This window comes from Ambystoma mexicanum, chromosome 7q, assembly GCF_040938575.1.
Source record: "Ambystoma mexicanum isolate Mex_15411 chromosome 7q, UKY_AmexF1_1, whole genome shotgun sequence".
In the NCBI taxonomy this organism is placed as follows: Eukaryota; Metazoa; Chordata; class Amphibia; order Caudata; family Ambystomatidae; genus Ambystoma; species Ambystoma mexicanum.
The window spans coordinates 898,615,942-898,643,780 of NC_090941.1; positions in this window are offsets into that span (position 1 = coordinate 898,615,942).

Genomic DNA, 27,839 nt, shown 5'->3' on the forward strand with positions numbered 1-27,839 from the left:
GACGTGGGTTTGTTCAGCAACTGCTACTCTATCCAGATGTGGCAATGGTCGGCATTCATAATCCTACCCAGTTGCTCACACAGGCTATCACTTACAACCCTGTCATCTAAGCGAGGTACATACCAAGATTCGTAGCTACGACTAGGTGGGCATCTGCCATCATTCATAACTCCGTCCGGGCTGTAGGCATGCTAACGTCCATAGCTCTGGCCAAAAAGGCGGCTGTTAACATTCATAATTGGCACTTGCTAGTGTTCATGGAGTGGGTGAGGTGGTAGGACGGAATTGGGCAGGGGTGCTAATTCTGTCTTCATGGGGTTGTCACTTGTGTCCTATTCAACCTATCGTTGTCTCTCTCGTTGTTGTAGGAATTTCCTTAGTCGTGCCTGGTTGTTGTCTGTGTCATCCTAATTTCTGTCAACCTGTTCTCTCTCTTTCCTGTTTGCTTGCTTGTTTAGTTTCAATTTGTTTCTGTGGCGTTGAACAGCCAGGGTTTTAGTAGTTTGCTGAATTGTAGGTGGTCTTTGGTGTTTCTTATTTCTTTCGGAACGTTGTTCCAGGTTTTTGTGGCCAGGTAGGAGAAGGAGGAGCCTCCTAGTCTTTTCTTGACAGACGGTTTTGGCTCCAAGCAGATTCCATTGCTTCATCTGAGGAGTCTTGTTGGCTTGTAGATTGTTATTTTCTTTTGTAGGATTTCAGCTTCCTGTGTGCTATGTACATTGTTTTGAAGGTGATGCAGTGTTTGACTGGGAGCCAATGTTGTATTTTTAGCGCTGGAGTGAGGTGGTCTCTTCTGGATAGTTTGAGGAGGTGTCTGGCTGCTGCATTTTGGATGCGTTGTAGTTTCTTTAGGAGGTATTCTGGCATCCCGAGTTAGAGGCTGTATGCAAAGTCGATTCTTGACATGATTAGGGCGATGATTGTGAGTGTTTTGTGGGTGAAGGAGAGGAAAGGTAGAGTTATTCTTGTTGTGTGAAGGAGGAAGAAGCATTTCTTGATTACTGCATTTATTTGCAGTTCTAAGGTTAGGGTGTTGTCCATCAGGACTTCCAGATTTTTGACTACCTTAGATGATGTTGGCGCGGTTCGCATTTCCGTTGGCCAGGGAATGTAGCGGTTCTCTTGGTTTTTGGATATAATCATGATTTCTGTCTTTCCTGGGTTGATTTTCAGATTGTTGGTGCTCATCCAGTTAAAGACTTCTTTTAGACACTCAATTAGGGTTGAGTGATTGTCTTGAGTGTCTTCAGTTTTGTAGATGATTTGAGTGTCATCTGTGTAGTTGTAGCATGTAATTTTGTATTTATGAAGATTCTGATTACTGGAGTCTGGTAGATGTTGAATTATAGTGGTGATAGTGAGGATCCCTGTGGTACTCCACAGTCGTTAACTCATGGAGTAGATTTGAAGGGTTTTATGCATACGGTTTCTGTTCTGTCTGCTAGGAATGATTTAATAGAGAGTAGTGCCATGTCCGTTATACCTATGTCCTCCAATCTTTTGGTTAGGGTGTCATGGCTTACTTTGTCGAAGGCTGCGGAGAGGTCTAGCAGAATCGGAGCTGATGTTGCGTTGGAGTCTGGAGGAACTAGAGAAATTTGAGCAGGAAGATGTCTTTGAATGAGTGACTGGTTTTCCACACATTAGTATTCCGCATCATGGTTACCACTTGTCCTAAGCCACCTAGCTTGGTCTGAATCTGTGTGGACATGCAATTCCCCAACAAAGAAATCAAGAGACATTGGCATCCCACACAGGCTGTAGACAACACAGTGGCTGACGGCGGGATGCAGAGTCTTGTTCTAAACTAGACCTAAACACAGGGTATCACCATGAAGTTCTACACTGCGTGTTGAGATACATAATGACATTCTCTACACATTAAAGTTCTTTATCATTGCAAGAGACTAAGGGCCTCATCACGACTTTGGCGGTAACCCTTAAATCCGGCGGTAGCGCTATTACCGCCGGATTTAAGGGTCCGCCAAAGCAGGACTTCGGCGGATTTCTCCCCAGCTCTGAGCTGGGGGGAAATCCGCCGAAAATTCGCGCTATTACCGCCGGCGGGAAATCCGCCGGCGGTATTAGCGCAAAATTTCCCCATTGAGCCCAATGGGGAATGGGGCATTCCCGAATGGGCTCAATGGGGAATGGGGATTGACATTACCACCGAACTCGTGATCCGGCGCTATTAGCGCCGGGGAGTTCGGCTGTAGGGCTAATACCGCCCCCGCTAATAGCGTTATTGTTACCGCCCAAGTCGTGATGAGGCCCTAAGTATTTGAATATAGTCCGCGGCAGTGGTGTTTCTATGCACAATTAGAAGCCTGTCAGCGTCTTTACCCTCATATTCGTGGCTACAGAAGAGGAACCCCCGTAATGCCTTTCAAATGTGCTTTAGTGACAACAATAAAAGTGAATGTATCGAGACAGATCACATTCTTGCAAAGCAAGATTTAATTATTCGGCTAAGTGTTCTAAGATTCAAGCCTGTCTGCCGATTCCACACATATGAGAGATGTGCACTTGGCTGTTGCATCAAAAGTCCTTCTGAGGTGAAAGGTTTTCTGGAAATGGTCACGTACTGTGGCAGATTCACACAGGGCTTAAGAACCCCGTCTGACCCACCCAGAAATCTCTCACAAAAAAAGCTGCCACAAGTGATTGGACCACACCGGAAGAAACAGAGTTTTTCAGGACTCTGAAGATGGTGCTCGCTACCGATACCACCACTTTGCCTTAACCACAGAGCTGCTGGTCAATTTAAGCCTATTTTGTCTTAGGGCAGTCTGGACCAGGCAGGAACAGCTCTCCCCATCGCCAATGGCAACAGTACGGTAACTGCCTATGAGCAGAGGTTCACAGATTGAGTGTTCTGTGGTATGTCCCCACTATCAGGTGTATACATCTGTGGACAACCAGTAGTACAACTGGTGACTGACCACAAACCATTTATGCGCACTGTCATGATTCTGCACTTCGCTCGGTGTACAGTCCTGTAGCAAATGATCCCGTAGACATTCTGTTTCAACACCCTTAGGAAAAAATAAATCAACAAACAAGTAAGTGGGGCTCTCCGTACTGAGGTAGATTCCTCCCTCCTCACTCAATGGCCATTTTTATTTTCATGGTGACCACATTGTTTGCGGCCTCCTGGCCTCCTTCCACCTTGTGGTGGCAGCAACGCAATTCGACTGTTAGAAAGATTTGTTGGGCTCCCAAGGTCATGGAACCCCTGCAGCATAGCTACCAATCAGAGCCCATGAGAAACCGCCAGTAACGGATGTGAATCCCTCTGAGATTCTCGCCTGCAGCACCCTCGGCCCTTGTGGGTAAATAATCCTGGTCCATATGCGTTGCTAAAATAAAAGTAGGCCTCTGGGAGAAAGTGTGTTCCTGGATCTGGGGGTCAAAGTGGAACAGGTCATTAAAAGCTGCAGATGGGTCCAAGGGATGGCAGACATCACTCTTCCCCCTCCCTTAGAAACTCCCCGAAAGTGTTTCATCCCATGGACCCATGTCAGCATGGACTTAAGCACAATCCTGACGGACACACCTTTGTTAGACAAAGGGTCTTGTTACCCTGAAAGTCGATATTCTTGCAATCTATGGCCAATGGATCAGTCATTCTAGTGTTTCGCAGAATATCTTCTACCCAGAAGTGGAACAGACAACATACCATCTGAAAGGACAGGAATTCTGGACTTTCTAGACATTGGCCACAAAATGAATCCAATATGGCCCAGGGCCGAATGGTGACTCAGAGAGGGTCATGCAGACCCTAAATGAGAATTCTATGTTCGCCCACGGCCCAGGGAAAATAATGGAAAAGGGCACTATGTGTTTCTGCGGGAGTGCAAACCCTTCCCCAGAAAGGACGAGATAGCCACAGAAGAGGGCCGTTTTAGGCCCTCTCCTCCGCAGAATGCTTCCTAATCAGCCCTCCTGATCCGTTCTCCAAATCGGGAATAACCAAATTTGGGCAAACAAGTGTTTGCCAATGACAAAGAAAGCCATAGATACCACACAGTTCCACCATCAATACTGGATGGTGAGGAAGTTCTAGCACAAAGTAAAAGGCCTAAGCAGAAAATGACTTTACCCTATGAACCTACTCCTTGGAAGTCCATCAAGGTAAAGGGATTGATGGTGATAGTCCAATGCACACAAACGCTGAAAAGACACTGCAGTTTGTTCAGGAAGCTGTCCCTCCTCACTGAGTGCAGGCATGGAAATTGGCAAGCCTCAGAAGAGGCCGTGAGAGAGTGATAGAGACTGACGGCGGCCATACACCACTGCGACCAACCTTCCTGTGCCAGAAGATGCTAAAGGCCTCGTGTTCTGCCGCCACCCGCTCAGCAGCCAGTGGCACCAGAGGTATTCACCCCTGTGCCCTCTGGTCTCAATGCAAAGGAAAAGGCACAGCGATTAATCCCCCTGATGTTATTTTTGTAGTTCTTTGAAGTTATCAAAAGTCCAAAGGAAGCATTAAGCCATTTATGCTTTTTAATCGTGGATATTGTGTTTGGTCGTTTCCAATGTGTCACGTGCTGTATAAGGCATCGCCACAGATTTTAATGCTATTATCACCTAGCAAAGAATACAACAATGGACTCAAAGTGCCCCTGTGTGGTCAAGGTGTAGTCCACGTTGTGGAAGGCCTGCTGCAAGTGGAACCTTGTGAGCCTTTTCCTAGAGGTGGTATTTTTTTTCTTCTGGTGCTTGGGTAGTAACTAGATTACACCAGAGAAAAGGGCCCAGTGTTAATCATTAGTTTGGAGGTTGGTCAGGGTGGCTGTCAACCCGCATGAGCATGACTGCAGCGTGCTGAGTTGTGTGTGCTCATGCACATAACATGTATCTCTGTTCTGTTACTGGGATACATACCATGAACTGCTGTCGTGTTCTTGACCTCTGCGCACTCTGGTGGATCTGAACCGTAAGGATTTAGGTTGGAGGTAGGAGAGAGAAGCTGCAAGATAGCTCTGCTGTTGTGTTTACGCGTGCAGACCAGAAGCACCCTGAGCTCTGTGTGGGGGTCTGTACCTATGTGTTGTTTGTCAGGGGCACAGCGGCACTTATTTTCCCAATGGGGAACCTCATTTGCCTGTGGTGCTACAATGCATTGGCCAGAGAGTGTGGCATGTTGGTTATTGAGGTAGTGCATTGTGTTGATTGAAGTCTGATGGGAGGGATCATTAGTGCACTGTGCACAGATGGTGTATCTGGTATGTGCACAGTGCATATGACCTTCTAGTGCAGGAGATTAGCCGTGCTCCCAGTAGGCGATTTAGAGCATCTGTCTGGTATGTCAGTGGCAGATTGCCAGAATGGTGCCATGCTTAGATAGGCCCATAAAAAGCCAGGACTTTAAGGTGCTCATGAAAGTCAAGAGGCCATGGATTGTGCAGCTTTCCCTTTGGGTGAGAGTTGCAGGAATTCGTTGTGATGCTAGTGAAAGCCTGTATATTTTTGTAGCATGTTGTGTGGTTTCTAGGAGTATGTTATTGCTGGATCCCAATCGTATCCTTTGGTTGGTAGCAGAACATCTTTCCTTCCATGAATTTGGCCCCATTCCCCTGTTGGACTGTATTGGTGAAGCAGATTGGTTTAAAAGGTTCTATGAAAATTGCCTGCAGGCCACTTTTGCCGAGACTTGGTTTCCTGTGTCACATTTTGTTGCTGCGGGCCAGGCCCGCCACATAATCTGACCCTACTTTTTGCAGGGGTTACTCCTGCAGATCCTGCCCATTGTTCATTCAACACTATAGCTCCTTCTACCATCTGTTGTGCCGACTACCCTCTAAATGTTCCCACTAGGCCCCATTCTCTCCTTCCTATGACCAAAACTAAATTTCTCGAGATAAACTGACTTCTTTCTCTCTCTCTCTCTCTCTCTCTCTCTCTCTCTCTCTGTCTCTCTCTCTTTATCTCTCGGTCTGTCACTGTCTCTCTCTAGCTCATCCTTTCGGCTACTGCTTCAGTCTTTGGCTCTGAAGTATTCTCATATTTGACTGAGTGTTACCTTCCAACGCCATATGGAATCTGGAGTATTGGCATGAGGAGCATGGAGTACCGTCTCCATTCCCAATGACAGATGAAAGGGTCTCTCCATTCCCAGACTGAGGTTCTCCCCACCTGGAGGACCCTATATTCTGTTCCTGACGCCCCTCGATACTCTGCCAATCGTGTTCATCCTTTGTTCGTGGTTTCAACCCCTTCAGATCAGTGTTTTCCTGCTCTTCCCTGGGTTGGGTCTAACTGTCCCCCTCAAACCTTCCTGGGCTGACCATACACTACTTCCTCCTGGGTTCCTGCTGCCACCTTCTTCTGATGTTCTCCAAAAACAACCTAGTCTCTTCTTACGACTTCATTCGGGTTTCGGCCACCATCCTCTGTCTGGATTTCAAACACATTTTTCTGATATTCATGAACTCTCCTCCTTTCCTTTGGCCCTTCCCCCAGAAGTTCACTAACCTCCTCCTCAATTCTTTCTGCCACCCCCTCCTGATATCTGACTCCTCCTGATCTGCTTATTCCATTTTCTTCTGATGTTTACCATCCTCCTCTTCATCTCCTTGTTTTAGCTCCTCCTGTTTACCAACCTTCTCCTTTTACCCTGCTGCTTCCTTCCCCTCTAATTGCCAACCTACTCTCCGAACATCTCATTTTTCACAGCCACCTCTTACAAACCAAACTCTCCCTTCTCATCTAGAGGTTTCACTCCTCCTCCAGGCTCCTTCTTCTTTCCAGCCATTTCCAAACCCTTGCCAGAATTTCCTTCTCCACCTTTACTTAATGAGCGTCAGGCTTAAGAAGTCTTGTAGCATCTCTTTAGGGCAGCTTCCCTGAATGATGGCAAAGTGCTGAGGGTCTGGGATTGGCTGGGGTCAATTTATTCACCTGCATTTACCAATTGACTGAGCAGGTAGATCAAGTCTTTAAATGGATTCCATGTAAGTCTTTGTGGTGGGTGGCAGGGGACCACAGGATCTGTGGTATGCTACTAGGCATGGGGTAAGTGGGTTCCCGTTTCTAATTCCCCTGTGTTTGCTTTGCTTATGAAGCGAGTGCTGCAGTCTTGTCAAAGCAGTCTACAGTCTATGTATTCATTTATTTGTATTTATTGAATATTTATAACGAGCCTGTACAGCAAAATAGTGTTTCGAGGTGCCACAAGACAAAAGGGGAGAGTGGGGGAGAACAGGGGAGAAAAATAACAATAACGCGCCTACTAGGCCTTGTGTCATTCAGATCGTACAAGTGCAGTAACAAGAGGTGCAGGGTGGGAATGGGGTGGTGGAGGGGGAATGCTGGTCGTGGTGGAAGGAAAAATGCTAGGGTGGGACGTGAAGTGCAGGCAGAGAAGAGGCATACAGGTGAAGGGGTGGAGGGGAAGAGTAGAAGTCCAATGGGGCAGGGTGAGTGCCAAGGGGAGGCAAGGTGGGTAAGTGCCAGGGGATGCTAAGTGCGAGTACGGGGGTAGACCAGACTGGGTAGGGATGCACGACCCACCAGGCTAGTTAGGAAGAAGGGAGCACGGAGGGGCAAGTGTAGGTTTGGGGTGGGGGCAAAGAGACCGGATTGCTGTGGTAGAGTGGGTGAGGAGGGCCTGGTTCCCTGTAGGATTCAGAAGGGACCAGGCTGCTAGTCAAAGTCAATGCAGCACAGGGGGGCATAAGCAGGGGAGAGGGAAGGAAGAAGAGAAAAGGGGGGGTCTTGAGAAGCTTACGGAACTTAAGGAGTTCTGGCTCAAGCCTGACAGGGGCAGGGAGGCCATTCCAGAGGGAGGACCCTGCGGACGAGAGATCTGCCCCCACTCTCTGCTTGGAGAAGTGTCTGATCTGCAGAGAGTTGGAGCTAGAAGATCGTAGGACTCTAGCAGGGAGGTATTTACGGAAAGGGAGTTGGATTTAGGGCCCAAGAAAGCCATGTTTATGATGCAGAAGGTCTTGAACTTGATACTCACATCAACCGGGAGCCAGTGGAAAGATTTTAGGGCTGGAGAGAAGCGGCCCCTGGGCTTGAGGCCAAGGATAAGTCTCTCAGTCTTATTCTGGATTAGTTGAAGGGGGCGAAGGAAGGACATAGGCAGATTGAGGAAGAGTGCTGTTGCAGTAGTCCAGTCTAGAGTGGACCAGAGCTCTGGAGACATAGTTTCTGGGGGAATGTGAGGAAAGGGAGAATGCCTCTGAGAAGATGCAGCTGAAAGTGGGCCTTCTTGGCAAGGACCGTGATGTGAAGAGAGAAAGAGAGAGAGGAGTCAAAGAGGATGCCAAGGTTTGTAGCCTCATAAGTGGGTGGGGGGAGGGGTCCCATGGAGGCTGGACAGAGAGGAGGCGGCAAGGATGGAGTAGGGGGCCCAATGAGAAGGATCTCCATCTTTATGGCATTAGGCAGAGATCGTTAGCAACGCACCATGCCTGAATAGCAGTCACAGTCAGGAATGAGAGAGGAAGAAGAGGAGGCATTGGGGGAGCTTGAATGATAGTTTTGTGTTATCAGCATAACACTGGAAGTGAGGAGAGAAGGTGGAGATCAAATGAGCCAGACAGGCAAAGGTAGATGTAGAAGAGCCACCGTGAGAGGATAGAGCCCTGGGAGACGCTGCAATTGGAGAGGGTGTTGGAGGAGAGAAAAAGGCCAAGTAGAACCTGGGAAGGTCGGCCAGATAGGAATGAGGTTTATAAGGGTGGCATGATTGACCGTATCAAAGTCAGAGGAAATATCAAGAAGGGTAAGAATGGAAGGAGAGTTGGAATTGAGATTTGAGAACACGTCATCACGGGTGTTCAGGAGAGCAGTTTCCGTGCCTCTAACTGCTCTCTAGACAACCAACAGATTCAGTATGATGGATCAGTTGGGAGATGACCAGCTTCTCCAAGAGTTTGTCCAAGAAGGGGGTAATGGAGATAGGACAGTAGTTAGCTGGGCTGGAAGGGTCGGCAGAAGACTTTTTGAGGAGAGGGTCACAAGGGAGTGTTCGAGGGGTAGTGCGAAGGAGCCAGTGCCAAAGGAGTGATTGCAGAAATCAGCCAGGGCTGGAGCAAGGGAGGCAATGGTGTCCTTGATAGTTCTGAAGGAGCAGGAGAGCTGTTTGGAGGAGACTTTCATAGAGAGGACTTGTTTAGAGACCTCATATGATGCTATGGGAGAGAAGGAGGCGAGTAGGAGGGAAGGGTAGAGGGGGGCCAAGGGAGGCCTGAGAGCGGGTGAATAGAGTGAGGACAGGATTTCCTGAGTTTTGGTGACGAAGTGGGAGGCCAGTGCAGTGCAGAGGGCCAGGGATGGCAGCGGAGAAGTGGAGACTGCAGTGGGATTAGTGAGTTCCTTGCAGATTGTGAACAGTTCAGCCGTGTTGTTGGTGGCCCCAGAGATGCAGCTTTGATATTGTCCCTCTTCCTCAAGCAGATAGAGAGTCTGTATTGCCTTCGGAACAGGCCAGTCTGTCAGAGGATGCGTCTAATGCCTGCTATATCTGCTCAGCAGCTCTGCACTTGCATTTCAGAGAGGCAAGGTCAGAGTCATACCAGGTGTTGCGCTTGGAGGCAGGCTTCATGCAGATCCACATGACAGGGGCAAGGATGTCCAGACATTTGGAGATGGAGAGGTCAAGGTTAGCAAGGGCTGTCTCCGAGCTGTGTGTGAGTCAGTGGGTGGAGTGGGAGGGGGAATGAAAGTGGCGGTAAAAGTAGCAACTGACTCTCGCTTCATCGGTCGAATCATGGAGAAGGAGACTGGCAGTGCAGGCAGAGGTTTAGCCGGGGGACCCAAGAGATCCAGGTGAGAGGACAGGAAAGCATGGTCAGACCAGGAGAGAGGTGTGGTGAGAGGTTTGGAAATGGTGTTTTCCGCTGTGATGAGAGAGCATCCAAGGGGTGTCCAACTGAGTGCGCCGGACCAGAGGGAAGAATGGTGAGGGAAAAAGAGTCAGAGGCAGCGGAAGAGTCCAGTGGCGTGTCAGGAGAGTCAATGTGAATATTGAAGTTTCAGAGGAAGAAAAGCTTGGAGGTGGGGCCAGGAGAGAAGAGGTGAGGTCAGACCACTCTGAAAGAACGACGGAGACTGGACCAGGGGTCCTGTAGATGGTGGCAAGAGTCAGCAAGAGGATAGGAGAGACACCAAGCCTGCAGACAAGGCATTCGAAGGAAGAGTAGGACTGAGTGGGTATGATAGTAGCAGGGACCCATTCAGGGAAGATCAGGGCCCCTCCAACTCCAGACTGGCTAGGCCTGGGCTTAGAGAGGATCTTGTAGCCCTCAGGGAGAGTATGACACAAACAGTGACAGAGCTGGCAGTGAACCACATCTCAGTGAGCGAGAGAACGTCAAGGTCAAAGTCTTCAAGGAGGTGACTGATGTCAGAGGTGTGTTTAACGGCAGAGTGAGAGCTGAGGGTAGCTAAGTGGTTTTCCAAGGAGGGGTACAGGGATGTGTTACATCTGTCGGTGGTGACAAAGGGATAGTGGGTGGCGGAAGGAGGAGTGGCAGGAGAAGGGAAGACAGAAAGCACCCATCAAGAAGGAGGGGGGTGGGTTGAGAGCCCTGGGCCATGATAGTGCCATTCATGTAGACAATGATGCGCCTAGAAGATGGGAAATGTGCCAAGAGTACTTCCCATCTTGTTGCGCCATTAATTGGCAAAGAAGACAAAGGGGAGAGGACTGAGACCATTTGGGGAGTCCATAGGTCTAGAGAGGGGGCGACAAAGAGGATGTCAATGACAGTCTGCCTGGAAGAAACATTGACGTAGGTGTCAGCGATGGGCAGGCCTGGGTTGGAGACCAAGAGATCTTTCTTAAACCTTTTTCTTCCAGGCTTCGAAAGCGAGGTAGGATAGGTAATGAAGTAGCAGTTAGAGTAAATAGGGGAGATGGAGAGCATCATGGAGGAAGAGGGCAGAGGGATGCAAGTGGGGGAGAGAGACAGAGAAACTGCACAATGCACAACAATCTCACCAGAGGGCCTAGCAGCAAGACAGGTGCAGACGAATCAGGTGCACAACGTCCCACAGGTCACCGAAAACAGGGTATTGCACTGCTCCAGCAGCAGAGGAGGAAGGAAGGCGAGCTCAGAAGAACTTCAGAACTTCAGACTCTGTTCTCTGGCTGTTCAGGGCTTCTCTCAGGTTGCGGTTTCAGTAGCAGCCTATGATAGGTTTCTCGCTCGTCGCTATTGGGATATGGCAAGTCTCAAACTGGAACTTGGTAGAAGTGTTCCTTGGTTCTCCATCCTTTGGATCCAGACTGGGCTTTGTAGATTGCTCCCACAGGGACTCTGGAAGTTGCAGTTTAATGGAGCCTTGTCTGATCTACCAGTTTAAGCATCACGCCACCAACATGGAGATGTCCAGAAACTCAGATGGAAAAATTCATTTTGCACCTTTTCATACTGGTGATCGAATGCCACACTGAGTTCCCAAGAGATGGAAACCATGCACAGTGACAGCACTCATGTTGAAAAAATGTTTTGACTCTACTGTAGACAGCAGCACCACTCCCAACAGGAGACAGCAGGCATGCCCAAGGGCGGACTGGGGTGGTAAACGAGGGCAAGTAGGCATTCTTCACTGACTAGGAAGACTTGTATGCATAGTACATTACAATGGGTGGCTCCCTTCCTGATGCTGTATTGACGCAGTGTTTGTGTGGAGTAGAAATAGGAATCCAACAAGGGCACTGCAGCAGCCAGCACGGAGCACACTCAGATACAGGGCCTATCACGAGTTGGGCGTTAGCCCTTAAATGTGGTTGTAACGCATTTAAAGGCTGGCCCTACCACTAGTCTGGGGTGTTTACCCCCAGCTCAGAGCTGGGGGTAAACACACAGAGAAAATGCCCATTTTTGGCACAATCACCGCCGGCAGTATTTCCACATGGCAATTGTGCCAAAAATTCCCCATTGGGGCCAATGGACTCATTGGGGAATGGGGACTTACAGTTAGTGCCCATCCCGTGATCCGGCGATAATACGGCCGGACGGGTGGGCACTAACGCTAATAAAGTTGGGCGGTATCCCACCTGGAATACCGCCCAACTCATGATCAGGCCCACAGTAGGCAGCACATTCACCTCCAATTGGGACCCAACGCATCTCCACGACCGTGGCAAAGGGGGGGCGGCACAGCAGGCTCACTGGGCTATGATCCCAGCAGTTAAATACACCATGTAGTGCAGCCCAACACCCTTCTGTAGTTCTGTGAGACTCGCCCATTTGTGGATGCATGCCGCTTACCTAGAGCAGTGTCATTCTGTGGAGAAGACTGCCTATGTCCTACGCCTTCCACACACCAGCCAGGGAACAGCAAGGTAGATGAAAGGAGCGTCCTCGCAGTCCCGGAAACGTAAGCAGTCAGGGCTGCTTACTAAGCAATTACAGAGCCTGCGGGATAACAGCAGGACTCGCGTTAAGGAGGAGGCGGGGGTGTCCTCACAGCCATCACACTTCATCAAACAGCAGAAAGCCACATATAAGCCGATGCTTAGCCAGGGCGCCCATCAGAAGCCAACGTGGGCGGGTGTCGACACACACCAAGCAACTTTTACCCTTTGTGCTACTTGGCCTCACAGGCAGTGGTAACAGGCATGGAGATCAGGAGACTAGGTAACAAAACCAAGTCACACAGACGCTCTCCGTTGCACCCAACCTGGGTAGTGAGATTATGGAGTTCTTCAAAACTGTATATATTTAGTAAAAAATGCCGCTAATTGAAAATTAGATGAGCAGGTTTCTGAAAGAAAAGAGTCTTCGTTGTTTTACAACAATGGATTTTATAAAAAAATCTGAAGGAACATCACTAATGAACTCTTAGTGAGGAAGCGGCTGACACATCTATCATACAGAGCAGACTTAACATGCCAATGCATTTCAGAGAATCTTCTCCTTCATCAGGGCTAGTCTATGGTGTAGAATATGAATAAATTACACATTTGTGTTTTGTCGCAAATCAACATGATGGGTAAAATAAACAGACATAATAACACAAATAAAATAAAATACAACATACCGTTTGTGGATGGTTTCAAAGGTGAGTAATAGCAAACAAAAAAGAGAAAGAGAAAAGCCAAGTTGTGAGGGGCAATGTTACATATGGTATCAACGGTAAAAGCAAAATACCAGAATCACATCTATTACCTGTGTGATGTGAGCAGCCCAGACAAAAGGAGATGCAGAATAATATCCGTACAGAAATAGTGTACGGCATTCGAAATGGCCGCTCGGTGCACTACACAGCGGAACGATCGTGCCGTTCTGAAAGACAAATAGGGAGTATTGGATCAGTGACAGAATTAAGAGGCAGATGCCAGGTAATGGGAGCAATGATAAAAAGTGTACCTGATAACACACGGGTGGTCAGAGAGACAACTCCTCGCAGGCGCGTGAACGCGGCAAGGGGCTGCAGTGTTTAACCGTTGCTGAGGCAACGCTGCTCATAAATAGCATGTGACCGCATAGCGCCCGAAAAGAAGCGCGATGCGGGGGCAGAACACTGCTGATGGATAAAGCAGATAGGATCAAGCTAAAGTAATCAATTTAGAGGAAATCTGGAGAATTATCCAAAATTGTGCTGGGGTCAAAGCAATAAAATCGAGCTAAACTTGGAATAAAAATAAAAGAAATATTCAGTTTAACCGTTGCTAAGGAAACGCTATACATAATTCACTCGTGACCACATCGCGTCTGAAGAAAGGTGCGAAGCGGGGGTAGAACACTGCTTGGGGAATAAGCAGATCGGAATAAACCAAAGAAATCAATTTAGAGGTCAACTGATGCAATAATCCACAATAATGTTGGGTAATGAAAATAAAAATAATAATAAAAGTGGGTAATGAAAAAAACAAACTACCAAAGCATAGACATAACAGAAGTACTCAGCAAGAATTACGAGGAAATAGCATATTGTACTCTGATCGAAAATCAGGTAATGGGATGTAAAAAGATGTAAAAAGGATGTAAATTTGAAAAAATGGGGGGGCACCAATGTCACGGGCGGTGCCACCGGTAGGTGGCACCTTGGGTCCCAGACAAGCAGTCCGGGATCGATGGCCATGATGCTCTTAAGTTGCAAAACCACCCCACTGAGGGAATGAATCAAAATTAAAGGATGCTGTATGCACAGTGCTGATGATGTTGGGTGCTGGTGATGGGGTCCCTGATGATGGTTCCCAGATCAACATGACAATATATAAGAAATCATATCTTAAGAAAACCAAATCATGGGGGACATATGTTACAAATAACATACATAAAGCAATCAACTTGAAAACAATTAATAAATCTACATGAAAAATACATAATGGATGAAGGAAGTAGGATATGAAATAAGTCCACATGAGACAGGATGCTCATGATCAAAACAGTAATTGTGATAGGAAACAAATCAAATTTCAAATATAACAGTGATAGTTGATCCCCTCATTGAGACCATTAGGAGCCAGGCTACTCAGTTTATCGATCCAAAAGGTTTCTCTCCTGTTGAGTCGTAAGCCCAAATCTTTGTGTGGATTGTTTCTGGATAGAACTTCTAGGATTAGAAACCTAATTTGTGTCAAGTTGTGGCTCTTTTCAACCCAGTGGCGGGCTACTGCAGAGTTGGGGTTAGCATTACGGATACAGGATCAATGTTCGTTCCAACAGGTTTTTGCTGTTCTGGTGCACTGGGCCACGTAATATTTCCCACATGGGCATTTGATGCCATATATAATATTGGTACTGTCGCAGGTGCCAAAAGTTTTAAGGAATATCTTCTTGCCTGTGCGTGGATGGTATATGGCGTTACCTTTGAATACCAAATTGCAATTAGTGCAGTGAAGACAGGGAAATGTCCCTGTTCGCTGCGTGATTGGTTCTTTTGTTGGCGGTCTTGTGCGCACTAATTCATCCCGTAGGTTCCTACTTCTCTGGTAAGCAAATACCGGTAATTCGTCAAACACATTTTGTACCCTTATAGCATTCTTAAAGATACTCCTATGTTTCTTAATGGTGTTTTTAATCGTATTGCTCTGCACGGAGAATTTAGAAACGTATACAGGAGATTTAAATTCTCTCTTGGTTTTTTTATTGTTAGACAGTAAAATGTCCCAATCAAGAGTGTTGACTCTTTGGGATGCTGAATCCAATTCTTCTTTCTTGTAGCCACGTGCCAAGAATTTCTCTTTCATCTCAAATCTCAAATTATTGTGCCAAACAATCATCAGAATCACTGACAATCTTTTTTCCCCACCTTTGTGAGGCTCGTGGCTCGTCAGCGGCCCCCCCATGCACCTGGCCCAGGAGGCAGGATGGCTGCTGACAGACACATAAAACCACACGACCTGTACTGTAACATACTATAGACACCATTTTGAAAACGACAAGACTCCATTTTAGATGTACAGGCCAAACCCCAAGCGAAATAGCCTGCATGTGAAAGCTGTAGCTGTGCCTCGGCTCACCGCGCACAGGGAGTCATGCACTTCCCCCGGGCCTCCACCCCATGGCAGATCCGCTGAAGGCCCGTTCTCACGAGCAACCGGACACAAACAAGTATCAGAACGAACACTGTATCATTTACCTTCCGCAGTACATCACTGTCCTAGTGTCAGTTTAGAAATATGGATACCTCTACTTTGTGACCGCAAACGCATTTTGGTGGCCGTGGGCCAACCGTCTCATGCACGATATGACAGAATATAGGTTTTCGAGTTTGCCAATGAACGGCCATTTTGATGTAACAATAATCGCCATTTTGTTTTCTAACCATTGCTCATTGCTTTCTGTTCCTATTGCTGCGCAGTATATTTTCTGCTTACACTGCTCGACTGTGAAACATTGTTGTCTATATGTGAAAAGGACAAGGCCGCAGGGCCGTGAGGATAACAAGAGTTCGCTGAAACACAAACGTAGGCAGCACCAGGAAGAATGCCCGGTTCCCTCCCGAATGTAGCTTTGAAGCAGAGCTGCAGGGCATTTAATCATTTCACAGCTTCCAGCCAGTCTCGTTATATGTTAGAATATGTTAGAATAATACCGCTAAAGGCTTGAATTATGCTTTTCTTACGACCCCCCTTTGCCGAGCCCGCTAGAGCGTGTCGGCTCCCAGGACGCAAATAGCACCTGATAGATAGCAAGGTCCGGAATGCAACTCTTCCCCCCCCCCGTATGTTCTAATGTTCTATTCAACAACTGAAAGATGCCTTCGCACTCACAAATTGCAAATTGTTACTAGAATAGATGTTTGAAGGTGTCATAGTAGTCGGAGATGTCCACCATCACACCAAGTTCAAAGAAACACAATAAAGGGGGGGGGGGGTGTTAAACATGTCATAGCTGATTGTTTGATATGAATTTTGTATATATGTAACTGATGTACGTAATTCACTCTCTTGCGTCCCTCGAGGTCTAGAGATACACGTCGCGGGGCGTGAGACCGAGTTGGCCAACTGAGACTTTTGCTTTGCAATAAACCCTAGTTTTGGGAATACAACCTCGTGTCTGGTGTATCTATCGTGTGTGGTAACTCGCCTTGTTTCCATAGACGTCAGGGTCCCCTAGGGGCCCCTTTCAAGATGGCGCCCGAATAGGGATCCTCTCCCACTTGTTCCATCGCATAACGTTGTAATTGAGTAAGGCAGAGAACGGCGAGGACGGGACGATTGAGCCGGGATCATGAGGTATTCGGGGCGCCCTGTAAAAGTGATGAGATTCCTTTGAAGATCTCCACACATTTGATCCCTGATCGACGTGCCTGGCTAGAGAACAAGGAGGCGAGGGTCCCGAAAAGAGGCGGAAGCCAAGAAATGCAGACACGACGTCCTTTGGTGCATCAGTATACAGACGACTTGATTTATCAGGTGAGTCATTCCCCGATTCAAAGTATCCTGATATTGGTTGAGAGTTGACTTTGCAAAATCAAACACCCTAGGTAAGGTTGATTAACCGGGGGAAGGTTGAAACATGCCTGGGGTATTGTCCACTTTAGCAGGGTTTTTCCGCTGTGGTAGACAATCTTTGGAAGATGGCCAAATTGTACCACCTGGGGGAACGCCGGTGTATGAGATGTATGTGAAGTATGGAGTGGGTGCGATAATATTCTGTGAGAGTTGGCATAGGCAAACGAGAAAGCAGCAAGACCATCAGTGGCCGATTAATGGTAGTTTTGAGATAGCGAGGATAGACAACCTGGAAAGGGTGTTGATAAGAAAGAAAGCGCATCCTGCTGCGTTTGAGACTATTAAAGACTGGAGAAAGGAAGTAATGCTCCGATTTAAAAGCAGAGCAAAGCATGCGCGCAGGCATAAATCGAAAGGTGAAGTAGCGGAAGAGAAAGAAGAGGAGGAGTGGACTGAGAGTCTAAGAAGGGCAGGTAGGCGTGACCAGTTGAATACAGAAAAGAAATACCCACAACGAGAATTACACATAGCAGATGAATTGATAGAAAATATATTGACCCATACAAAACAAGGCCCAAGATCAGAAGTAGGACCAGACACGTCAGTAGCTATTGCCCAGACCCCGCCTGTAGCTCAAGCTCCCCCTCCGGTAGCTCAAGCCCTCCCGCAGCCAAAGACTGCATGCATAACACTTCCTATTAGCCAATCAGGCCCACAACAGACACTACCTGTTCCCATTGACCCATCCGCACCTCCTGCCTCAGGCACAGACTCGGTACTGTCCGTTCCTCCCGGGGTTGAAGTTGAAACCACGGGGGCAAGAGGCGGGACTGACCAACGGGGATGCACGAGGGTTACTCGCAGCGCAATCAGCAAAGAAAGGAAGGTAGAATTGCAGCAACAGGCAGAGATGTATATAGACGGGAATGATGGGACGGCAGCAGTGGCTTCGATATATGACTTCCATAGAAGCAACGAAAGACAGGTAGTGTTGGAATGCATGGGTGAATATTTGGTGGAGAAACGGAAACAGCTAATTGGGAAATTACCACCGCAGCGATTGGTAGATTTGACTGCATTAGCACGTTGTAGGGAGAGGGATGAAGAAGTGAGAGAACATGTATATAGACTTTTTGAGCTTAGAGATGAATTAGATAATGATTATGTCGAAATGTTTACTGCACCTGTCAAAGTGTTTACTACACCTGCATACAGGAGTAGGGATATCGGGAGACCTGGGAAGGGGGAAAAGGGGTCGCATAATAAACAGCAGCAATTACCATCGCCGGGGCAGAAGGAGATGGTGAACGAATTATCGTTGCTAAAACAGGTGGGGGCAGACTTGAAAGAATGTCTAATAAGAGCACAGGTACTATTGCAGCAAGTAACAGGACATAATTTAGGGTGAGGGAACGCACAAGGAAGGAGTAATTCGAATATGCATGGGGGAACAGTGGAACCGAATCAGTGTGGATATTGTAAGGAGGAAGGACATTGGCGAGCGCAATGTCCGTATCTACAGAATAGAAATGGGTCTGGTCAGAGGAGACAGCATAGAGGACACCCAGGAGCGAATGGACCAAATAGGAATAGTATACAGCAGCATCACAATAACAGAGGTAATCAAAACCAAGACCAAAACCAAAATGCCCCAAACCAGAGTCAGGGACAGCAAAATCAACAATATGGAAACCAGAGTGGGGGAAATAGAGGGAAGAGTGGGAATGTTTTCGATACACAGCCAAACACGTATTACAGTAATAGCAATGATTACACATCGGATGATGTGTTATTTCCCCAATAGGACAGCCCAGGACAGGGGTCTGACCAGTGTCTATTCCGTGAATCAGAGAGGACCCTACATAGAAATGAGAGTCGGGAATGAGGAGCACCGCTTTCTTGTAGATACAGGAGCACATAAGTGTTCAATAGACCATCACTTGGTTCCGGATATACCACTGTCAGGGCAAAAGAATATTTCCGTAGGGTTCGCAGGTACACCAGTCATAAACCCAGTGTCCAAACCAGTCCCAGTTACCATAGGACCATTTACTGAACATTGTCCTTTCCTTTTAACAGAAAATTGTGGGGAGAATTTGTTGGGATTAAACTTGTTGAAAAAACTAGGTTCTGTTATACATTGCACGGCAGACGGAGTGTTTCTAACGATATGGCCACACGACGCCCCTGTGTCAGAATTCATGTCCGAAGCATTACCAGGGGAACTAAGTAAAGTACCAACCTGTATATGGGCAATGCATGACAATGATGTAGGATGTTTAAAGGTAGAGCCTGTAAAGATCATTTTGAAAGAAGGTGTTACCCTACTGCGAATACCCCAATACAAAATTTTGGTTGAAGGTGAGAAAGGATTGAAGAGTATTGTTACAGATTTAGTGAAATTAGGGGTAATCGAGGAAATTACAGGCAGTACATGCAACAGCCCGATTCTTCCGGTTTATAAACAAGGAGGTAATGAGGTACCATACCGTTTCATAATTGATCTACGCGCATTGAATAAGGTAGTAGATCCATAATTTCCTCTAGTGCAGACGTCACTACAATATTGACAATGATACCTGTTTCAGCAGAATATTTTAGTGTAGTAGATTTGAAAAACGCATTCTTCAGTATTCCAGTGGACAAGGACAGCAGATATTTGTTTGCGTTCACATTAGGAGGACGATCATTTACATTTACACGGATTCCGCAAGGTTACACGGAAAGTACAAGTATTTACAGTAGAGCATTAAAAGAGCAGCTAGACATTCTGGAATTACCTGTGGGTTGTGTACTTTTGCAATACATAGACAATCTATTGCTAGCTGCAGACACAGAGGAGATTTGTAAAGAAAGCACTGCATTACTACTGTCACACCTAGCGGCACATGGCCATAAAGCTAGTTTGAAGAAATTTCAGTATAATCGAAAGGAGGTGGCCTATTTGGGCTACCTACTTTCGAAAGGAGGGAGAACACTAACGCCAGAACGCATAGAAAGTATTTCTTGTATGCCTATTCCAAAGACACAAAAAGGAGTCAGAGCCATAATAGGCATGGCTTCATATTGCCGACAATGGATTGGTAATTTTGCTTTAATTGTGAAACCGTTGGTGAATTTAATTAGAAAGGATGCGGTTATGCCTTTGCAGTGGGATGAGGAATGTCAGAAAGCATTTGATGGATTGAAAACTGCATTATGCTCGGCTCCAGTTTTGGGTACGCTGAAATATGAGAACATTTTTAGACTATTTGTGTGTGAAAGTGAAGGATGTGCATTGGCGGTTTTGACACAGGAACAAGGTGGAAGAAATAGGCCGTGCGGCTATTTTTCTTCTGCGCTTGACCCTGTAGCGCGCGCACTACCACGATGTTTGCGATCTGTCGCGGCAGCTGCTGTGTCAGTGAAACAAACGGAAGGGATGGTATTGGGGCACACTTTAATTTTGATGGTGCCACATGCAATAGACGTTCTATTAAATAGGACACAGACGCAACACCTCACCTCTGCTAGATTGACAAGATATGAGATTATCTTGTTCGCGCCCCATATCCAAATTATGAGGTGTAGCGCTTTAAATCCTGCAGAAATAATGCCACCAACCATAAAAGAAATTGGGAAGAATGAATCACCCCCCCCCCCCACGATTGCTTAATGGTCACTGAGGAAGAAACCAAGGGAAGAGTTGATTTAAGTGATATCCCACAGAAAGAGCCAGATGCAGAGTTATTTTGTGACGGCTCATGTTTTAAATTACCAGATGGCACGACAACTGCCGCATACGCTATCACTACCCTAGAGAGCGTTGTAGAAAGTAAAAGAATTCCCTATAATTCAGCACAAGCTGCAGAAATAATAGCATTAACCAGAGCCTGCGAGATTTCTGAAAATTTGAATGTGAATATATATACTGATAGTATGCTTTTGGAGTGGTTCATAATTTTGGTCGACTCTGGGCTGAGAGAGGGTTTCTGACATCACATGGCGCCAGAATTCAACATGGCCCTTTGATTGTACGATTGCTGTCTGCACTCACGTTTCCAAAGCGCCTAGCAATAGTGAAATGCGAGGCACATAAAAAAGTAACATGCAAAGTAGGAGAGGGAAACACGTTTGCAGACAGAATTGCGAAACAAACTGCCACTGATTTGAATACCAAAATTATGACGGTTCAGACAAAGTACCCTGTATGATAGAAGATGGAGTTGCCACTGTCAAAGAAATGCAGGCCGAGGCTACGGCCGATGAAATACAGGGGTGGGCAGAGGGATCTGCTGAGTTGGATCTGGAGGGTTGTTGGATGGACAAGGGAACTAGAAACTGGATGTTGCCTACTTCATACATGACTGCAATGGTCACAATGGCCCACAGCTCTACGCACATCTGTGCTAAGAAAATAATACAGCACCTTCCTACAGTTTGGCAGAATGTAAACATAAAAAAGAATGCAGAGAGGTTGGTGCAGAACTGTATCACGTGTTTGCAACACAATGTAGGGAAGGGAACAGTGACTCCAACAGGCAGTTTTGGCCTGCCCTCCATGCCATTTCAGGTCATTCATTTTGATTTCATAGAGATGGAGAGGTGCCAAAACTTAAAATACATCTTGGTGGTGATCTGTGCATTCAGTAAGTGGGTGGAGGCATATCCTTTGAAGGACTGCACAGCAATGAGCACGGCAAAAGTAATGTTGAAGGGGTACTTTTCCAGATTTGGCTTGCCCGAGTCCTATGGTCTGATAATGGACCACATTTTGTGGGTGCAGTGGTATTACAGATATGTGCTGGTCTTCAGATTGATAAGAGATTCCATAGTTCAAGGCATCCGAGTTCTGCCGGTCTTGTGGAGAGGCACAACGGGATTCTTAAATCAAAGATTAGCAAGATTTGTGCGGGAAGCAAGGTGAGTTGGGTGGATGCATTACCAATAGCACTATTATGCATGCGTACGTCTGTACAGGCTAAAACTGGGCTCTCCCCGTACGATATCGTAATGGGGAGGCCGGCAAATGTTTGGTGCGCACCTCAGCCAAAACGTCTTAGTGAGATAGAACATCCTGTGCTTAGTACTTATTGTGGCCTTTTAATGCAGAAATTGCGTTTGATTCATTAGCAGGTGCAGGAGGCATTACCAGTGAGATACACCGGTCCGGGGAACGCGCTGGAGCCAGGAGACTGGGTGCTGCTAAAGAACTTTGAAAGAAAGTCATCATTAGCACCCAGGTGGCGCGGGCCCTATCAAGTACTTTTGGCGATGCAGACGGCAATACGGGTGGGTGGAAGGAAGTCGTGGATCCATGCCACCCATGCCAAGAAGATTCCAACTGCACTGAAAGACTTGCCTGACACTGATGACCGGAAAGAGACAGCGGTCCCAGAAACGAAAGAAACTGTTGCCAGTAAGCAGCCACCTAATCTGCCAAAATGAGAAGTGAAACTCGAAACAAAGCCTGAGACGATTGCCAAAGAGGGGGAAGGGCAAAGAGTGCCCCAACGTTGCCCAGCAGAATCGACATCACTGGTGACTGACGCGAAATCTGCCTTGCAAATACCAGCAGAAACAAATCGTGTACCCCTTTGGCGCCCACCAGCACTTGCCAGCATGCCAAAAAACGGATCTGCATCATTGGCGCGGCGCACACCAGCACCTGCAGTAGCGCCACAGGCTGACTTCGAGCCTGAATCTGGAAGTGCACCGGCACTGTTCATGGATCATACGATACCAGGAGCAAGGCGATACAACCTGCGGCCTCAGAAGACAAAGTGATCCGCAGTTCTTTTTGGTGTTTATGTCAACCTCTGGTTCAGCTCATGGACGGAGAAGGAACCAGAGGTGTAGAGGAGAGAAGCGTGAGAATTGTGCAAGTCGGACAATTCAAGACTCGCGGCTCCTCGGTGCGATCATAAAAAGTACGTGTGTCCGGAACCAGAGCGGACAAGCTGGGTGCACATGATACTAAGGCGATAAGATAACTGAACAAAGGTCCTCTGAGCAGTATAAGAAAGGACAAGTGATCTCGCCTAAAAACGAATAATCGAATCCAGGCTAAAAAGGACAGGCAGAACTGAACTGTGACAATTCCATTGAACTTATTAACATCAGAGCAAGCGCGACGAAGAGAGATATCCACAACGAACTGTGAGAAGAAAGAAGGACGACGAGAAACATGCCGGGACCGGTTCCAGCCTCCTCCTGCACCACCACCGCTGAGAATGAGTCAATTATAAAGACTATAAGCTTAAGAAAAACGCATGGTAAAAAGATATGTATGCTGGTACTGACGATAATAATGTGCTTTATGAGCGTGGTAGCACCAATATCGACAGCCCTAATATTATGGTGGGTAGAAACAATACACCCATTAGAAATGTTTTTACCAATGATTAATATATCCACTACTGAAAGCCCGGTTCAGGTGATCACTTATACCCTACCCCCAATGGAAGAAAAACACAGGGAAGGTTTTGGAAATAACACTTTACTGTTGATCATGAACATGACACATGCAATCCTGAAGAAAACAAATTGCTTGGTATGTGCCCATTTACCACAGCATGCTGGGAAAGGAATAGGGTGTTATGTGCAGCCATTACCATTAAAGGATAGTTCCGGGACTTTTTTTTTATTGTCCCTACGGTTCGGCCATGTGTTTTTAAGCATAAATCGGTAGATCGTAGAAAACTTTCCTATGGACCTTACCCGACTTTTCGTCCATTAACGCACTCGAAATCAGCTGCCATTTTCTGATAATCCTATCATTTCCCCCCATCGACCTGGCTCACCTGCTTTTGCGGCACTAAATCAAATCCCCCGCCCCTGAAACAGACTTTATCAAAACATTCATATTCCCCGCCTCTATCCGTGACGTGACTGTGCTGCGTAGGCAAACGCGCCCAGGCGTCTTCTACGCGACTCCACACAGAACCCGGAAACCAACACAGATCAGCTCACAACACAGCGCGCCACAATTTGGAATATGAAACTGTACTTTTAAATCAAACCGCAAGATTGTAAATTTGGTAAAGTACATTTATTTGACATCAAATGTTTAGAGAATATTCAGCGATTTGCATTTTTATTTGCTCACGTTCCAAAAAGTTCGTTTTGAGACACGCGATGTTCCTTTGCTGTACACAGGGTCTTAGATCATCTCACAATACAGCGCCACAATTCGGAATATGAAACTGTGGTTTAAAAGCAAACGGCAAGATTGTACATTTGGCAAAGTACATTTATTGGACATCAAATGTTTAGAGAATATTCAGCGATTTGCATTTTTCTTTGCTCTCGATCCAAAATAGTTCGTCTTGAGGCAAGCGATGTTCGTGTGCAGTACACAGGGTGTTGGTTTACGATAAAATAAGCTCTTCGGTCGCACTGATAATCGCATGGCTGTTCCAACAACGAGGCACTAGGCCACCACAACGGTCTGTATGTTGCATCTAGCCGTTAGTACCGCGTAAGGGCATACTTGTACTTGCCGATCGTCCCATAAAATGGTCAGGGTGGTAACGTTGTTCACGCGGAGAAGCAACTGGCGGTTGTAAAAGCCATCCGCCTGTGTCTGGTACTCATGATACATACAATAATGAAGGATGTACCTGTTTTAAAAACATAAAAAATGAAATTAGTCTCACCATCAGATCTTTATTAAAATTATTCATTTTATATATTAGGTCGGGAAATTATTTCATAGCTAGGACAGTGCAACTGGGTATTATACGTCAAGGGGGGGCTGTAGGATACTGAGACAGTCCCCCAGTGCAGGGGTTGACAGGGAGGCAGTGCAGGTGGAGAGTGGAAGGGCCCAGGACCGAGGTCGCAGACAGTGGACCAGTTGTAGCAGGGGAGAGGGAGAGAGAAAGCAGAAGCAAAGAGGAAGGTTTTGAGGTGCTTCCGTAAAAGGAGATGGTTCTCCTCAAGATAGTGCGCGGTACAAAACAATATGCCACATAGAACGAACAAGTACAACTTAACCCGTCTTTAAAGCTACTGTATAGTAATTAAATTGCGGTACAAAGTTAATTACATTATATTTGCATTTTCCATTGTGTCTGTGCGTAGGGCAGCCCCGAAATACCACTCCTTCTATGCCGACGTTATTTCTTCTAATGAACGAACATTAAATGGCTTTCGTTTCTGAAATTATATTCATTATCGTTTCTCAGGTTATTGCCCCACACCCCCAAAAAGAAGTCTTTCGGGATGGTCCCGGCCTGTCAAGGTCAAATAACAATAGAACCTTATACTGAGTCGTGGGCCATTCCGGCACCCGAGCAAAAAATCAAAGCAGCTGACCTTCACTTTGAGCGAGCACACATTCCTAGTTAGCTACATTCAGTGTAAGGCCATCTCACAGGACTTGAAATTTACACTCCATCTTTGCATTTTGTCTGCGTGCATTTGCAGCCCCAGCGAACCATAAATACGGAGACATTCTATATTTTTTGAAAAATGATTTATATTACTGTTTGGTTTAATTTAATGCGCAAATGAACAAGGGTGGAGAGACACATTGCATGTACACTGAGCAATCACTTTTATTTACACAATACATAGCTACACATATTCAATGGGCCTGCGACATGAGGAGACTCGAGAGAACAGACAATCAAATTACAATCATTTAAACCGTGATGTGTATTTCTCAATGAGCTCTGCTTTAGGTGGACATGGAACAGAGGCAATGTTGGGTGGCAATGCAGTTGTCCCCTGCACAGGTTCGTTCACAACTCCATGTATGTGCCTATCTAGGACATCAACAATAAGTCTCTCAATAAACTCATATTGCATATCCTCAAACACTGGTTTGATCAGCCATTGTTTACTTCTTTTAGTGAAGGCCTTATTGTAGCGAAGCGTCCCTAAAGTTCCGGTCGTCCTACTTTGTTGACGGCCAACATTATGGTTATGTGCCAAGACCGCTAGAAGAGTCCGATTTATCATGCCCTCCATGCCAAAATGCAATCGTTTTGGCCTGTACTTTAGGCACATATTGTGGAACACCTCCAAATCTCCTGTGTGGCAGAATTCCGTGAGTCCCCTCAAATCTCTTGTTATAGTTTTATCAAATACAATCTTTTCAATGGCTTTGTGAGTGGGTGATGAAGGAATCAACCACTTCTTCTTCCGTGCCTCCTCTGTGGACAAATGGCCATGTTCACAATTGTGGAAATGTTGGTTTGTGGTCCAGCGGTGAACGTTGCTACAGTGTAGCATTACTGACCGCCATTTTTCCAGTAGAATTTCCAACGACCCTCCACATGTTTTTGAGCTCCACCAAAGATGGTTGCTGATTGACTTGTACCACTGTGAAATACCTTGCATATCTTTTTTTTTACCTGCAGCCGACATTTTTTTATTGATTGTTTTTGCAAGATGCCAAACGTCAAATTGGTGATTTATATTTTTGTACTCTTCTCTTATTGTCTTGGCAATTGAAACGTGTCTGTCCGTGGCTATCAGGTCGATCACCATTCCCCGCGATTGTAGTTCTTGCAATGATGCTACAAAGCCAACTTTCTCCATGGCCACTGAGGATGTACTTTGTGACACCTGCACAACCACCAAACTCACAATTTTCTTACTTTCCATGTCCTGAAAGTGGTAGGTGCAGTACTTGGCTGAAAATCCTGGGCTGTCGCACTGTCCATCACCGGCTAGCCTGAACCGTTTGCCCGCGAATGTACTATCAATAGACATTTTTTCCATTCTCCAAGCTTCGCTAATGGCTGGAAATAGATAATCGGTTTGGTATTTGTAGAACTGAGTTTTCGCAATGAAATGGATTCCCACAAACTGAAAGAAAGACTCTAACTTTTTAAAACTTGAACCACTAAAAAGTGCGGCCGCTGCACAAAGTAGATTGCCTGCTGGCAGTTGCCCCAGCATGGGTTGTGCAGACTATGAGAAAGGATGATATTTTGTACAGGTGGCATGTATTTTAAGGTTAGTGCCTCGAATTGCACGAGTCACATTAATCAATGGCTCCCCACATACTTCCCCACCAACCGAATGCCCACATTTCATCCGAATAATAATATCAATCAAACAACTATCGAATACAATGAATTTGGCCTCTTTCCTTATACTGTCACTCTGCATCCCAGCTGGTTCGGCCTGTAACGTTGAGGACATGTCACTCTCATGAAAGGTAGAATCTCTGACATCGTCTTCCGCTATGTTCAGTGATATTGATGGTGTTTCATTGTCGTCCACTTCATTCTCTTCCATTGCAACATCTGTTCCTTCTCCGGCGATGGGTGAATAAAACAATTTCTTCAACTTTCTCGCGGTCTTAGTTTTTGCGGGTGTGGATTCTGTGAATTGATCTCCGACTGCATCCGAACTACCAGGAGGACATTCACTATCAATGGCTGGTGGTGGTATAGCTCCGTTGTCAATCACTTCATATTCTTCCCATTGGCACGATGCATCTCCAGTCTCAAGTCCCTGCCAAAAGGTTTGACAAGCAACATCTCTCGTTCGCTTCACTGTCTGTGTAGATCTAGTTCATACACCCACTCGCGACTAGAGGACAGATTGGAAAAGGGATGTTCAGTTTAAACACAACTTACAGTATTGAACTATTAACAGTGAAAAACAACATAATATAGTGACCAGGACACTAACCTTCTTTTGCTTTCTTTTCTTTGAAACTTTCTTGCCTCGAACTTCAACATCAGGACGCTGTTGCTCCGACTCGTGTGTGCATGTCTCCACTTCCTCTTGCGCTGCAACGACTATATTGTCATGATAAGCACATCCATCACGCACTGACGCTCCATCGACTCCCTGAAACATAGAACTTTCATTAGTATGTATAATAATATTGAAAACACAAAATGTACTTGGGGACCAATACCCACGTACATCTCAATAGCAAAACACGAATGAACGCTTTGTGTAGAACATTCAAACGACAATTATTCACGCATTGTTGATCTAGTTAGATGGAACTGTCAAGATC